This window comes from Bos taurus, chromosome 5 (assembly GCF_002263795.3).
Source record: "Bos taurus isolate L1 Dominette 01449 registration number 42190680 breed Hereford chromosome 5, ARS-UCD2.0, whole genome shotgun sequence".
Classification (NCBI taxonomy): domain Eukaryota; kingdom Metazoa; phylum Chordata; class Mammalia; order Artiodactyla; family Bovidae; genus Bos; species Bos taurus.
The window spans coordinates 5,989,818-6,004,792 of NC_037332.1; the positions used below are offsets into that span (position 1 = coordinate 5,989,818).

Here is a 14,975-nt window from a genome sequence, read left to right on the forward strand (position 1 = left end):
GAGGTTCCACTGGCATCTAACAGGCAGACGATATGGATGCTGTTCTACAGTCTGCAATGTACAGGAATCCATCATCACACAGAGAGTTATCCAGCCCAGTATGTCCACGAAGCCAAGCCAGAGAAACCCTGTTTCACAGGAACTCTTCAGACTTCTATAGAAAAACGTTTACAGTTTCTGTGTTCCTTATTCTTACGATGGTATTTGGATGTAGAGGAAAGCTTCTGTGGGCACAGGGAATGTCATGATTGGTCTGAATGTGGACCCATGGACTGCCCTCTGGGTCCTCATCAGCCTTTGAGGTTTGATAGAAGGCGATGGCACCCCACTCCAGTACTCTTGCCTGGAAAACCCCATGGACGCAGGAGCCTGGTGGGCTGTAGTCCATGGGGTCACTGACAGTCGGACACGACTGAGCGGCTTCCCTTTCACTTTTCACTTTCATGCATTGGAGAAGGAAATGGCAACCCACTCCAGTGTTCTTGCCTGGAGAATCCCAGGGAAGGAGGAGCCATGTGGGCTGCCATCTATGGGGTCACACAGAGTCGGACACAACTGAAGCGACTTAGCAGCAGCAGCAGGGTCACAATGGCATACACTGATGAGGATGCTGCAACAGCATCCAGTGGGCCTCCTGACTTGGCCCCACCTCAGCTCCTGCTGGTACGGATATTCTTAGGGCCTCAGCTACCTCTCCCAAGCAGCCGCCCTCCCCACAACCTCTAGGATCTAGGTGGTTCTTCCGCTCACACCAGTCCCCGCAGGACAGGCAGGCTGGCTCTCACTCTGCTAACTTCTATTTCCTGCACTTGGATTATGTGAGAACTTCCAGATCTCTTTCATACCACGTAAGAAAAACAGGAAACTCACAGGGTGCATCTCCTGGTCTTGCTGTGCCTGAAGACACCATTGTCTTCGCCTGCAGCACTCTCATGTCACAGAGGGTCAGGACAAGGCAATGAGCTAGTTACATGGCTGTGGAGGTTCTGAGTGAAGCAGTCTGGCTCCAGAGCCTGTTCTAGTCTGCCTCTCTAGCTTTCTAAAATATTAGGTAGTAAGAAACTCCTTTCATGATCATTAATGAATATTTATAAAGCATTCACACCTTGCAAAACAGCCCATGGGACTATTACAATCCCCCCACTATGATGCACAGCACTGTTTTTCTCTGCTTCTGGATTGTTGATCTTAACTTATTATAGTCAAAACAATAGGCAAAATCATACAGTAAGCAAAACTCGTTCTCAGAAGTGCCTCACCCTACTCTCCACTTTACAGTGTACCTGTGTCTTCACATCCAAGGAATCCCAACTCCTTATTCTTTTTTTAAAAAATAAATATTTATTTGGCTGCTCCAGGTCTCAGTTGCGACATGTAGGATCTTGAGCTGCACATGAGAACTCCCAGCTGGGGTATGTGGGATCCAGTTCCCCGATCAGGGATTGAACCCGGGCCCCCTGCACTGGAAGCGAGGAGTCCCAGGCACTAGACCACCAGGGAAGTCACCTCATTACTCATACAAAATAATAACATATTTTGTACTATGAATGAATGACATACGAAAGTGTTACTTCAACAGGACTATGTCTCCCCAAATCTATTCAGTTCGGTTCAGTCGCTCAGTCGTGTCCGACTGTTTGCGAACCCATGAATCGCAGCACGCCAGGCCTCCCTGTCCATCACCAACTCCCGGAGTTCACTCACACTCACTTCCAATGAGTCAGTGATGCCAACCAGCCATCTCATCCTCTGTCATCCCCTTCTCCTCTTGCCCCCAATCCCTCCCAGCATCAGAGTCTTTTCCAATGAGTCAACTCTTCACATGAGGTGGCCAAAGTACTGGAGTTTCAGCTTTAGCATCATTCCTTCCAAAGAAATCCCAGGGCTGATCTCCTTCAGAATGGACTGGTTGGATCTCCTTGCAGTCCAAGGGACTCTCAAGAGTCTTCTCCAACACCAGTTTTCAAAAGCATCAATTCTTTGGTGCTCAGCTTTCTTCACAGTCCAACTCTCACATCCATACATGACCACTGGAAAAACCAGAGGCTTGAGTAGATGGACCTTTGCTGGCAAAGTAATGTCTCTGCTTTTGAATATGCTATCTAGGTTGGTCATAACTTTTCTTCCAAGGAGTAAGCGTCTTTTAATTTCATGGCTGCAGTCACCATCTGCAGTGATTTTGGAGCCCAGAAAAATAAAGTCTGACACTGTTTCCACTGTGTCCCCATCTATTTCCCATGAAGTGATGGAACCAGATGCCATGATCTTCATTTTCTGAATGCTGACCTTTAAGCCAACTTTTTCACTCTCCTCTTTCACTTTCATCAAGAGGCTTTTTAGTTCCTCTTCACTTTCTGCCATAAGGGTGGTGTCATCTGCATATCTGAGGTTATTGATATTTCTCCCGGCAATCTTAATTCCAGCTTGTGCTTCTTCCAGCCCAGTGTTTCTCATGATGTACTCTGCATAGAAGTTAAATAAGCAGGGTGACAATATACAGCCTTGATGTACTCCTTTTCCTATTTGGAACCAGTCTGTTGTTCCATGTCCAGTTCTAACTGTTGCTTCCTGATCTGCATACAGATTTCTCAAGAGGCAGGTCAGGTGGTCTGGTATTCCCATCTCTTTCAGAATGTTCCACAGTTTATTGTGATCCACACAGTCGAAGGCTTTGGCATAGTCAAGAAAGCAGAAATAGATGTTTTTCTGGAACTCTCTTGCTTTTTTGATGATCCAGCGGATGTTGGCAATTTGGTCTCTGGTTCCTCTAAGTCGCTTCAGTCATGTCCAACTCTGTGCGACCCCACAGATGGCAGCCCACCAGGCTCCCCCCTCCCTGAGATTCTCCAGGCAAGAACACTGGAGTGGGTTGCTACTTCCTTCTCCATAACAACTACACTAGAAATCGCCAAAGAACTCAACATCGACCATTCTACGGTCATTTGGCATTTGAAGCAAACTGGAAAGGTGAAAGAGCTTGAAAAGTGGGTACCTCGTGAGCTGACCAAAAATCAAAAAAAATCACTTCTAAGTGTCGTCTTCTCTTATTCTATGCAACAACAACACACCACTTCTCGACTGGATTGTGACATGCGAAGAAAAGTGGATTGCATAAAACCGGCAATGACCAGCTGAGTGGTTGGACTGAGAAGCTCCAAAGCACTTCCCAAAATCAAACTTGCACCAAAAAAAAGGTCATGGTTCACTGCTGGCTGGTCTGCTGCCCATCTGATACGGCTTTCTGAATCCCAGTGACACCACTACATCTGAGAAGCATGCTCAGCAAATCAATGAGATGAATCGAAAACCGAAATGCCTGAAGCCTGCATTGGTCAACAGAATGGGCCCAATTCTTCTCTAAGACAAATCCCGATTGCACGTTGCACAATCAACGCTTCAAAAGTTGAATGAATTGGGCTACCAAGTTTTGCCTCTTCTACCATATTCACCTGACTTCTCGCCAAATGACAATTCTTTGCAGGCAAAATGCTCCCACAACCAGGAGGAGGCAGAAAAAGCTTTCAAAGTGTTTGTTGAATCCCAAAGCATGGATTTTTATGCTACAGGAATAAGCAAACTTATTTCTCATTGGCAAAAATGTGTTGATTGTAATCATTCCTATTTTGATTAAAAAAGATGTTTGAGCCTAATAATAATTTAAAATTCATGGTCAGAAATCAGTGACTTTTGTATCAATCAAATACCATACCCTCACCCCATCAAAATGCACATACACATATTTCATAATTTTCACTGGAGTATGAGCCTTCTTTTAAGAAGCTAAGTAATCTGACAAACTCAGTTCAGTTTAGTCAGTTCAGTCGCTCAGTCATGTCCAACTCTTTGCGACCCCATGGACTGCAGCATGCCAGGCCTCCCTGTCCATCACCAACTCCTGGAGCCAGTTCCAATTCATGTCCATCGAGTCAGTGATGCCATCCAACCATCTCATCCTTTCTCATGCCGCCTTCAATCTTTCCCCGCATCAGGGTCTTTCCCAATAAAGTCAGTTCTTCGCATCAGGTGGCCAAAGCATTGGGAGCTTCAGCTTCAGCATCAGTCCTTCCAATGAATATTCAGGATTTCCTTTAGGACTCACTGGTTTGATCTCCTTGCAGTCCAAGGGACTCTCAAGAGTCTTCTCACAACAACACAGTTCAAAAGCATCAGTTCTTCAGCACTCAGCTTTCTTTATGGTCCAACTCTCACATCCATACATGACTACTGGAAAAATCATAGCTTTGACAAGATAACCTTTGTCAGCAAAGTAATGTCTCTGCTTTATAATATGCTGTCTAGGTTGATGATAGCTTTTCTTCCAAGGAGCAAGCATCTTTTAATTTCATGGGTGCAGTCACCATCTGCAGTGATTTTGGAGCCCCCCAAAATAAAGTCTGTCTTTATTTCCACTGTTTCCCATCTATTTGCCATGAAGTGATGGGACCAGATGCCATGATCTGAGTTTTCTGAACGTTGAGTTTTAAGCCAGCTTTTCACTCTCCTCTTTCACTTTCAATAGGAGGTTCTTCAGTTCCTCTTCACTTTCTGCCATAAGGGTGGTGGTGTCATCTGCATATCTGAGGTTATTGATATTTCTCCTGGGAATCATGATCCCAGCTTGTGCTTCCTCCAGCCGAGTGTTTCTCATGATGTACTCTGCATATTAGTTAAATAAGCAGGGTGACAATATATAACCTTGACGTACTCCTTTCCCAATTTGGAACCAGTCTGTTATTCCATATCCGGTTCTAACTGTTGCTTCTTGTCCTGCATACAGATTTCTCAGAAGGCAGGTCAGGTGGTCTGGTATTTCTGTATCTTTAAGAATTTTCCACAGTTTGATGTGATCCACACAGTCAAAGGCTTTGGCATAGTCAATAAAGCATATGTTTTTCTGGAACTCTCTTTGCTTTTTTGATGATCTAACAAATGTTGGCAATTTGATCTCCGGTTCTCTGCCTTTTCTAAATCCAGCTTCAACATCTGCAAGTTCTCAGTTCACATAATATTGAAGGCTGATTTGGAGAATTTTGAGCATTATTTTGCTAGCATGTGAGATGAGTGTAATTGAGTAGTAGTTTAAGCATTCTTTGGCATTGCCTTTCTTTGGGGTTGGAATGAAAACTGACCTTTTCCAGTCCTGTGGCCACTGCTGAGTTTTCCAAATTGGCTGGCATATTGAGTGCAGCACTTTCAAAGCATCATTGTTTAGGATTTAAAACATCTCAGCTGGAACTCTATCACCTCCACTAGCTTTGTTTGTAGTGATGCTTCCTAAGGCCCACTTGACTTCGGACTCCAGGATGTGTGGCTCTGGTGAGTGATCACACCATCGTGGTCATCTGGGCCGTGAAGATCTATTTTGCATAGTTCTTCTGTGTATTCTTGCCACCTTTTCTTAGTATCTTCTGCTTCTGTTAGGTCCATATTGTTTCTGTCGTTTATTGTGCCCATCTTTGCATGAAATGTTCCTTTGGTATCTCTAAGTTTCTTGGAGATCTCTAGTCTTTCCCACTCTATTGTTTCTCCTGCGAACAGTGGCATCTGGCAGCCAAAAAAGTTATTTTAACAATGGACATTTCAAAAGGATGGATTTTAATTATGTAGATTTGTATGATTAAATGTCACTCATAAAAACTTTAAATATCACTCATAATAACCCACTCATACCAATTCTGTGCATTCGTTTTACTCTTTTAAAAAAGTATTAATTTTAAAAATTGTAACAAATCACCTTAAAATACAATTCCAGTTTAGTCTGAAATTTCCGAGTGAGAAAATGGCAACTGAATGAACAATAATGAATTATTTGCTTTACTCCACATAAAATAAAGGATGTCATTCAAATACACATGAAATGAAGCAAATCGAGGTAATCTTATTACAAACTGTATTTTCATCAAATCACGAAGTCAAAATAGACTGAGAAAGACCATAAAGGTCAAGACCCGACACAAGGGGCAACTGCCAGAAAACGACACAAGGCAGTGTAATGTGATGGCTACAAGGTCAGGTTCTGATGTGAAAAGGCGGGTTAAACCCTGAACTCAAAGCCTTTTGGCAAGTTCCACCACCTGCTACTTACCCTCCCTGTGACTCAGGGTTAGTTCAAATCCGGGCTCTCCAGCCTACCATTTAATCTCTCAGTGCTTGAGGTTTAAAAAGGGACAAGAAAATAGCCTGATTCAGGGGGAGGGGATGACAGTCAAGTGCATATGCAAGTACTGGATACACAGTTAGTACTCAACACATATCAGTTACCATTATTATTATGACTAACCACTCCTACTAAGACACCTTCAGGAGCTTTCGATCTCCCTCTGAATCTATCATGTTTTTAACAATCCTGAATTAAAAAGTTTCCTTTTTATTTGAAAAGTCTTCAAGTTCAAAAACTGTTTCCTCTTTTTTTTTCCCCCAGTCCTTTGTGAATATGGAAGATGGTAGGTACCTGGCTTATTGTTTGAAGATTCAAGACTCTTTTTGGTCTTTTCATAATACAATTCCCTTTCAAATATTATACAAAGGACAGCCTGCTTTATTAATTTAAACACTGTAAAGAGTTCACAAAGTATAATGAAATTTTGAGATTCATGAAAGAATACACAGCTACTAGAGCAAAAAGCTTAGATAAGGAATGATGCAGAAGTCTATAAGACTGCTCACAAAATATTGAATTCTAAACTAAAACACAGCAGATAGAGACTCCTCATGGTTTACAGTCACTCAGATCACTAAAAACATACAGATGATATTTTCAGTAATTTTTTTTTTCTGTAATAGCAGGAGAATGTACTTTTTTTTCTTTTTCACAACAGTGAATAGACAGATTGCATGACAGGCAAGCACAATTTCTTCAAAAACAAATTCTGTAAAGAAAGCCTAAAGGCTCAGATTTTTCAGTAACACATATCCCTTAAAGCTTTACAAATTTAAGGTATCTAACATTCCCTGTGGTTTGTAACATTAAGAAGTAATACAGTTAAGCCTCATTTCTATCAGAAAACATTATGCTTGACTGAAAGAAAATTAAGTATCTAGAATTTAGATACTGGTAAATTTAAAGGTAACACAATGGGTCAATGCAAAGATAAGTAGATATCAGAGTCTGTGATAAATACATCAAAATATTTTTTAAAGCTCTAATGACAAATAAATGTTTTAAGTAATTTAACATTTGATTTCTCCTATCTGTTAGTACTGAATAGGCACTTCCGGGGGGTGGGGGGGCGTTCAGGGAGAATGGATACATGTATATGCATAGCTGAGTCCGTTTGCTGTTCACCTGAAAATACCACAACATTGTTCGTCAGTTAAATCCCAATACAAAAGTTTCAAGTCTGGAGGGGGGAAATGAAATAGGCACTCTGACATACATTTTGTAATCTCATTTCCCCAACAACCATGTGAATAAGGATTATTCTCCTCTTTTTACAAATGAGAAAGCTAAGGCCCAGTGGTTTACCTAGCTTTCTTATATAAAGTGAAAGTCACTCAGTAGTGTCTGATTCTTTGCAACCCCATGGACTATACAGTCCACAGAATTCTCCAAACCAGAATACTGGAGTGGGTAGCCTTTCCCTTCTCCAGGGGATCTTGCCAACCCAGGGATTGAACCCAGGTCTCCCACATTGTGGGCAGATTCTTAACCAGCTGAGCCACAAGAGAAGGCCAAGAATACTGGAGTGGGTAGCCTATCCCTTCTCCAGAGGATCTTCCGGACCCAGGAATTGAACCCTGGTCTCCTGCACTGCAGGCAGTTTCTTTATCAACTGAGCTATCAAGGAAGCCCTTAATTTCTTGTATAAAATGCAGTCAGAAATCCCATCAAGTTTTCCAACCTCCAGATCAATGCTCCTGCTTTCACTCTACCATTGTCACTTCCAAAACTCAAATACTCTAAATTTCAGCTCTTCTAAAGTGTGTCAACACTTTTATCAAGGAGAGGTAACAGAAGGGAAGAAGAAAAATTCATGTTACCAAAAAAGACTCACTGTGTTTAATCTGGCATGACTACCCAGTCCAATTGAATGCTTTGGTTCAAGCTGTCTGACCCTTAGAAAACATCTGCTTATCATCAGATACACCGCTTTCAGTCAAGACTTAAATGAAAAATCACCTCTTCCAAGAAAGTTCCCCAGATGAAATGAGTTGCCTCCCTTCTTCACACCTACATCATTTTTGTCACCTCCTTCCTTGTACCTAATCTGGATTACATTATCACATACTCCTCTTTGCTTTCCAGTCATATATCTGGAACCACATTTTTTTCATTCAATAACTCTCAAGCATTTGGAACTTCAATAGTTCTTGCTATCATGGAGAGTTTACATTGTTTCCACCTTTAACAACAAAAATTAACAAAGGGTAGAAGAGTATGATGTTTCAGGACAAGAACTCTTTCCTACAAGGTATCTGAAGAAAGCTCTCTCCTTGCAAACTTGGTAACATTCTTCAGGGAGGAAAAATCCTTCTATCAAGTGTTCCAGATGAGACCTTCAATTTCATGCCTTTAAGAGGATATATGAGGGGGTGAGGACCAAGCTGGAAGGAAGGATAGATCTAAAGTCTTTCAGAGGTTTCCAAAAGAAAACATTGACACATTAGTCCAGATAGCTCTTTCTGTGTTCCAACCACAAGGAAACTCGACTTCAATTTCCCTGCACACAGCCACCTTCACTAATGAAGTACTCAGAGACTTAATTCAAGTTGCATTTATGTATTATTTGTAGGTCATATTCATAAGATAGGACCTTTTTAATTCCTCAATGCTCCAAGATCATTGCAATAAAAGTTTTCAGCTTTGGATATTATGATGTAAATATTAAAATACAATACTTCAAGTATTATTAGGATAAAGATTTTCCAAAATAATATTAGATAACTCTAAGTATCATTTCTTTATTTTGTCATTTCATGCTTCAATTCAAATCATCTGCTCTTGAAGGATTATTTATAAACCAAGTTTAAGTGTACTAAGGACACTCATTAGAGAAATTATGCAATTAATTCCTTAAAAAGAGAGATGTTTTTATAATGCAAGTTTTGTAAATTCATAACTTTACCACTTTTTTCTTAAAACTAAAGCATAATTCCATTACAGAGTTGTATTACTTGTTTCTTAACTATCTTTTATGTCTTTTTCAACTCAAAAGAAACCTAAAAACTAGATATTACCAAATTTATAGGTACCATAAATGCTTTGTAAGAAACATTTGATTGCCTCTAAAAGGTCATAATATTCTAACTGGGAAAAAAAAAATCTGTGAAAAACCTTTTCACAGATCACAATTACAACAAATACTATGATTCAATAAAAGAGAAATAAACCATGACCATGTTTAATTAAACCAGCCCTTCTAAGCACCTGTGTACAATGTATTGTGGCTCAAACGGTTCACATGGAATTTGAACACAACTTAAGCTCCATAAAGACCTAAAAAGTAGTTCTTATGTTTCATCTATTCCCTTTTCCATTACTTTGAACAGGCATGTTGCAGTCATTCCGCACACAGTTACTAATGAAAAAAACAAAAACAAACAAACAAAAAAATGGGTAACATTTTAAATTAGCTGTAATAGAGGACACTCCTCCTTCTCCAACCTGTTTCATAAAGCCAGCATGATCTTAAAATTTTCACTGCAAAACAGGTTCGAGCAAGCACAGAAATTCACCCTATTCTTTCCGCTTGATCAAGTTTAGATAACATTGGATGAGATAGAAGACGGAAACTAACAAAGAATTCACAATCCTTGGAATCTTAAGGGAGGCCAAAAAACAAAACAAAACAAAACTTTTAAATAATTATTTTTGAAAAGACCTATGCTGCTGCTGCTGCTGCTAAGTCGCTTCAGTCGTGTCCGACTCTGTGCGACCCCATAGAGGGCAGCCCATCAGGCTCTCCCGTGCCTGGGATTCTCCAGGCAAGAACACTGGAGTGGGTTGCCATTTCCTTCTCCAATGCATGAAAGTGAAAAGTGAAAGTGAAGTCGCTCAGTCGTGTCCGACTCTTCTCGACCCCATGGACTGCAGCCTACGAGGCTCCTCCATCCATGGGATTTTCCAGGCAAGAGTACTGGAGTGGGGTGCAGTGGCTCTAATTTGAAGCTAAGTTTCAGAGAAAGTTAATTAAAAACGAATAACCCTACCATACACAGTGCAGTGTAATACTACTTAGAAGTCATTTACATCTTCCAGCATCAGAAAGACAAAAACCTCATTAAATTGTTTAAAATAAATATGCATATAACATCAATCGGGTAGATTTCTCCATCTATTTAAGTAGGTGGCTCATACGGTAAAGCGTCTGTCTACAATGCGGGAGACCCGGGTTCGATCCCTGGGTCGGGAAGATCCCCTGGAGAAGGAAATGGCAATCCACTCCAAAACTACTGCCTGGAAAATCCTATGGACAGAGGAGCCTGGTAGGCTACAGTCCATGGGGTCGCAAAGAGTCGGACACGACTGAGCGACTTCACTTTCCTTTCCAAGTTACCTATTATTTCAGGAAGTATTTAGACAAAATTAAGTTAGGTACGTTCCCCAATCGCAGATGTCTCTCATAAAGAGTGTCGAATGACTTTTGTGAATGGAAAATCTGCATATACTGTTGCTTCGGCTGGGCCGGTCTTGAGTGGATGGCTCAATGAACCAAAGGCAGGCTCTTTGTGAAGCTTCTTGGAACCCGATTCCATTCTCCAGAAAGGGATCAGACACAAACACTAAATTTAAAAGTACAGCAAAGGCTTTGCCTTCCTCCTACGCTACAAGAAGGCCACAGGAACTGAGGTTTAGAGGAACAACACCGTGGCGCTCGGCTCTCCCAAGGGCGGGCGCGGTCTGCGGTGCGCGCCACAGCCCTCCTCCGGGGCTGTCACAGGAAAACGGGAGCCTCGCCTAAACTGCATCAAGAGACAAAGCGCCACTCTCCCCGGCGCCAGGGCTTCCGGCGAGACCCCGCCGTCCGCCCAAGCAAACTTCGGGCGGGGGCCGACTCTCGGGGCCGTCCAAAAGACGGTACCGGCCCCCTACCCCTGCTGCGGCTTTGTGAGGTTGCAGACGCACTCACCGTGGGCCTCAAAGCACTCCATCCTCTCCAGCCTTTGGAATGTCCCACTCCAAGAGGGGACACAGGGACCAAAGGAAGCCTCCCCGGCGCGGGGTGCCCGCAGTCCCCGCCGGCCCGAGCGCAGAACGTGCGAGGCAGGGGTGCCGCCGCCCGGAGGGTGCGGACACAAGAGACCCACGCTACACTCACCGGTGCGCAGCCCCCAGAGAGGCGGGGCGCGGGCGGTCGGTTCCTGTGGGACCCCGCACGCGTCCAGTCGGACCCCAACTTCTCTCGGCCGCAGTCGCCGGCGGCAGCTGGGGCACGAGCCCAGCCCAAGGGCGCTGCCTCGCGGCCGAGAAGGCAGTACCCACTCGGCCCGCGAAGAAGGCGGGAACGCCGGCCCTACGGTCTGCCGGCAGGGGCGGGCCCCCACCTCCGTCTGCGGGCTACCCGCAGCGGCTACCGCGCCGGCGACAGCTATCGCTGCAGCAGCTGGCTGCCGCTACCACCGCCTCCCGCCCGGGAACACGTCGCAGCCTGATGCTGTCATAGGCCGCGCCGCCGCCGCTCTGGGCCTCTGGAGCCGCCAAGCTCCTTCACATTCGAGGACCCGCCCCGGCCCCGCCCCCTGTTGGCGGGCTCGGTCACGCCCCCTTCCCGTCACGTGACGACGTGCGGAGGCGGTGACGAAGCGTCTCCAGCTGAGCGGGCGTCGGCCGCGCGGGAGTAACTGTCAACAGCTGGTTCGGGCGGAGTCTTATCGCGGCAGAAAACGCCTCTGGACATCCTGGGGCGGGCTCGGGAAGCGAACCCACTCGCCCACCCCGCGCCTGTTGAGGCGAGGCCTTTGGGACCGGTCTTGCAGGGCCCTGCCTAAACTAAGGAGACTGTCCCGCAGAGCTCCCGGGTAGGACTCAGGGTCCCCCCAATTCCCCAGCCTGGGGCTTGCCTTAAGTTTTAGCCAAGCAAAGACAGACAGAAAGCATCGTGGTATCTGCCTTGGAAGGCAGTAACTACTTGCTATTTCTAGTAGCACGTCAGTTGTGGCATTTAATGTACTGTTTTCTTCATTAGAGATTTTTATTTTTGAGGAGAGATTTTTATTTTTGAGGAGAGGATGGTGCATTTCTTTCATGCTGAGATGAAAATAGTTTAGCAAAGTTATTTTGGTTTCTAGTCCTGTTCGGGATCCTTCGTGCCAGTTTAACAGTCATTTAGTTTTACAATGTGTGAGGTTGGTGACTATTTTAAACAGATACACAGGAATTTGACGATTCGTTCCATTTTTAAAATAAACCCTAATTCTTGATTTTTTTTTCAGGTGCATTAACTTTTGGACATAACCTTTTGCCTTCTCTTTTAACCAGAATCCAAGGAACTCGCACCTCAACCCAGTAATGAGAGGAAGAGTAAAGTGTCAGTGACCAAAAGACGGTAACAATACAAAAATAAGGGCGGTAGAAAAGCAGAAAGATCATAATCAAATTCTGTTAACAATGAAGGCACATGAAAAAGCTTTCACTAATAAGTAAACTCAGTTTGTAACTCATTTTTCCTTCTAACCCAGAACTAAGTTCTTTTCTTACGTGATTCTCATTACGTTTTCTTAAGAGGTCAAAAAACATTCTGATCAGCTGAATACTTTGAAATGAATAAGCAGAAGAGTTTGGCCTATATAATCCTTATTACTAAAATATTTCATAGAAACTCTAAAAACATCATGGAACTTAAGACTCACCATTATTTCATGTTACCCAAGAAAGAAAAGAAACTTTGCCAATTAAACTGTGCCATGCCACTGATTTTTTAAAGATGCATCTTAAACTCGGGGATGTTAAAATGTGAAAAAGAATGAGTCTTAGAATCTATGAGATATTGTAATGAAGTGGTGTTCCAATGAGGAAAAGGTTCTATAGGTTCTGTTCTGAAGTCTGAGAGATTGTAGTTGTGGTTCAGATAAATATGAGGGAAGTTTAGTATTCTGTGAATGACACAATTTCAGCAAAGCTAGTAATTCTGGAGTTTGTGAGCAGACTGAAGCCTGTCTTCTATTTTCTAGAGCAGGGGTTTTTGAACTGACTCAAAAGTCCATTTTACTTTTTAATGATAGGCTAGAATGGAATCTAAAAGATCAGAGTGTATATATAACAAGGGCAAGGATTCTGAAACTTTGGTTTCAGTTGTGGAGGAGGGTGCCTATGACCTGTGTTATGATTTAAACTGTATTTCTTATTCTGAGTTTCAGTCAGATAGATTTCAAAATCTATGGGCTTTCCTGATAGCTCAGCAGTAAGAAATCAGCCTGCCAAGCTGGAGACATGTGTTCAATCCCTGGGTCCGGAGGAAGATCCCCTGGAGAAGAAAATGGCAACCCACTCCAGTATTCTTGCCTGGGAAATCCCAAGGACCGAGGAGCCTGGTGGGCTACAGTCCATAGGGTCACAAAGTGTAGGACAAAACGACAAAACAACAGCAACAGGATTTCAAAAATAATGTTCCCAGAGCATAGATAAGATGCAAAATATACCATCTGGGCTCTTTGGCTTTTCCTTGACTTTGGGAACTGAGACTAAAGATTAGATGTAGGCAATGAATTGCCTTGTCTAGTCCTCTTCTGCCTCAACCCCACTTTCTTACACTGGCTGTTGAAAATAAAGTCATTTATTGAAATGGAAAGCAGTGTACTGGAATCAAGGAAGCTTAGGTTAATTAGATGTGACTAGATAAATTCAGTTCAGTCAGTTGCTCAGTCCTGTCCAACTCTGCAACCCCATAGACTGCAGCATGCCAGGCTTGCCTGTCCATCACCAACTCCTGAAGTTTACTCAAACTCATGTCCATTGAGTCGGTGATACCATTCAACTATCTCACCCTCTTCTGTCCCCTTTGCCTCCTGCCTTCAATCTTTCCCAGCATCAGGGTCTTTTCAGATGAGTCAGTTCTTCCCATCAGGTGGCCGAAGTATTGGAGTTTCAGCTTCAACATAAGTCCTTTCAATGATTATTCAGGACTGATTTCCTTTAGGATTGACAGGTTGGATCTTCTTGCAGTCCAAGGGACTTCCAAGAGTCTCCTAGAACACCACAGTTTAAAAGCATCAATTCTTCAGTGCTCAACTCTTTATAGTTCAGCTCTCACATCCAGGTTTTTTTGCAAGGTGCCCAGTGTGGGGTCAAGCAAAGAGAAGAAGCAGCTCATGATCAAAAGACCCAAACTCCCTGATGGAAAGGGTTTTTAAAGGCAAGGTGAGGATCTCAGGGTGCCTGATCAGTTTGTGGACATCCTTCTGATTGACTGGTGGTGAGGAAACAGGGTGGTGTTTGAGAGTCAACATTATAATCTTTCAGGTCCAACCAGTCTGGGTTCTATGTGCTGGGGGCAGCAGTTGACTTCTTCCACCTGCTGCGAATTTTAGTATCGGCAAGACAGCTCAAGGATATGGCTTGGGATACTATCTGTAGCCCTCGAGGAGGAACTAAAGGCCCTTGACTTTGTTTTATGGCTAAACTATTATTTTGTTTTGCTTGACTGGTTTCCTTTGTTTCTGCATTTTCTCACTGCTCTGATTAAATCTGCTCTTTGGAATTTGGAGAAAGCTAAAACTTTTCTATAAATAAGAGTGGGAGAGAGGATTCCAGGGTCTGTCCCTGGAAAGTCTTCCAGGGTTCTGCTTGATTTCAAGTATATCTTTCATAATCTTCTGTATTTTAACTACTGATCGGATCAGATCAGATGAGTTGCTCAGTCATGTCCGACTCTTTGCAACCCCATGAATCGCAGCATGCCAGGCCTCCCTGTCCATCACCAACTCCCAGAGTTCACTCAGACTCACGTCCAACGAGTCAGTGATGCCATCCAGCCATCTTATCCTCTGTCGTCCCCTTCTCCTCTTGCCCCCAATCCCTCCCAGCATCAGAGTCTTTT

At 43.4% G+C, this 14,975-nt stretch overlaps 1 protein-coding gene across 4 annotated transcripts in view; it reads right to left on the reverse strand.

The window, feature by feature from the left end:
* The window catches only part of OSBPL8 (oxysterol binding protein like 8), a 164,956-nt gene extending 153,359 nt beyond the window's left edge, over window positions 1-11,597 (reverse strand). For 2 of the 4 annotated variants that reach the window (XM_059886816.1, XM_059886815.1), the window contains exon 1: window positions 11,259-11,597. The gene's annotated coding sequence lies outside the window, so the exon portion shown is untranslated. Of the gene's footprint in view, window positions 1-11,069; window positions 11,159-11,258 lie in introns of those variants that run through there. The other 2 variants (XM_024992380.2, XM_024992381.2) reach the window with 2 other exon arrangements.
* Window positions 11,598-14,975: the final 3,378 nt, after the last annotated feature.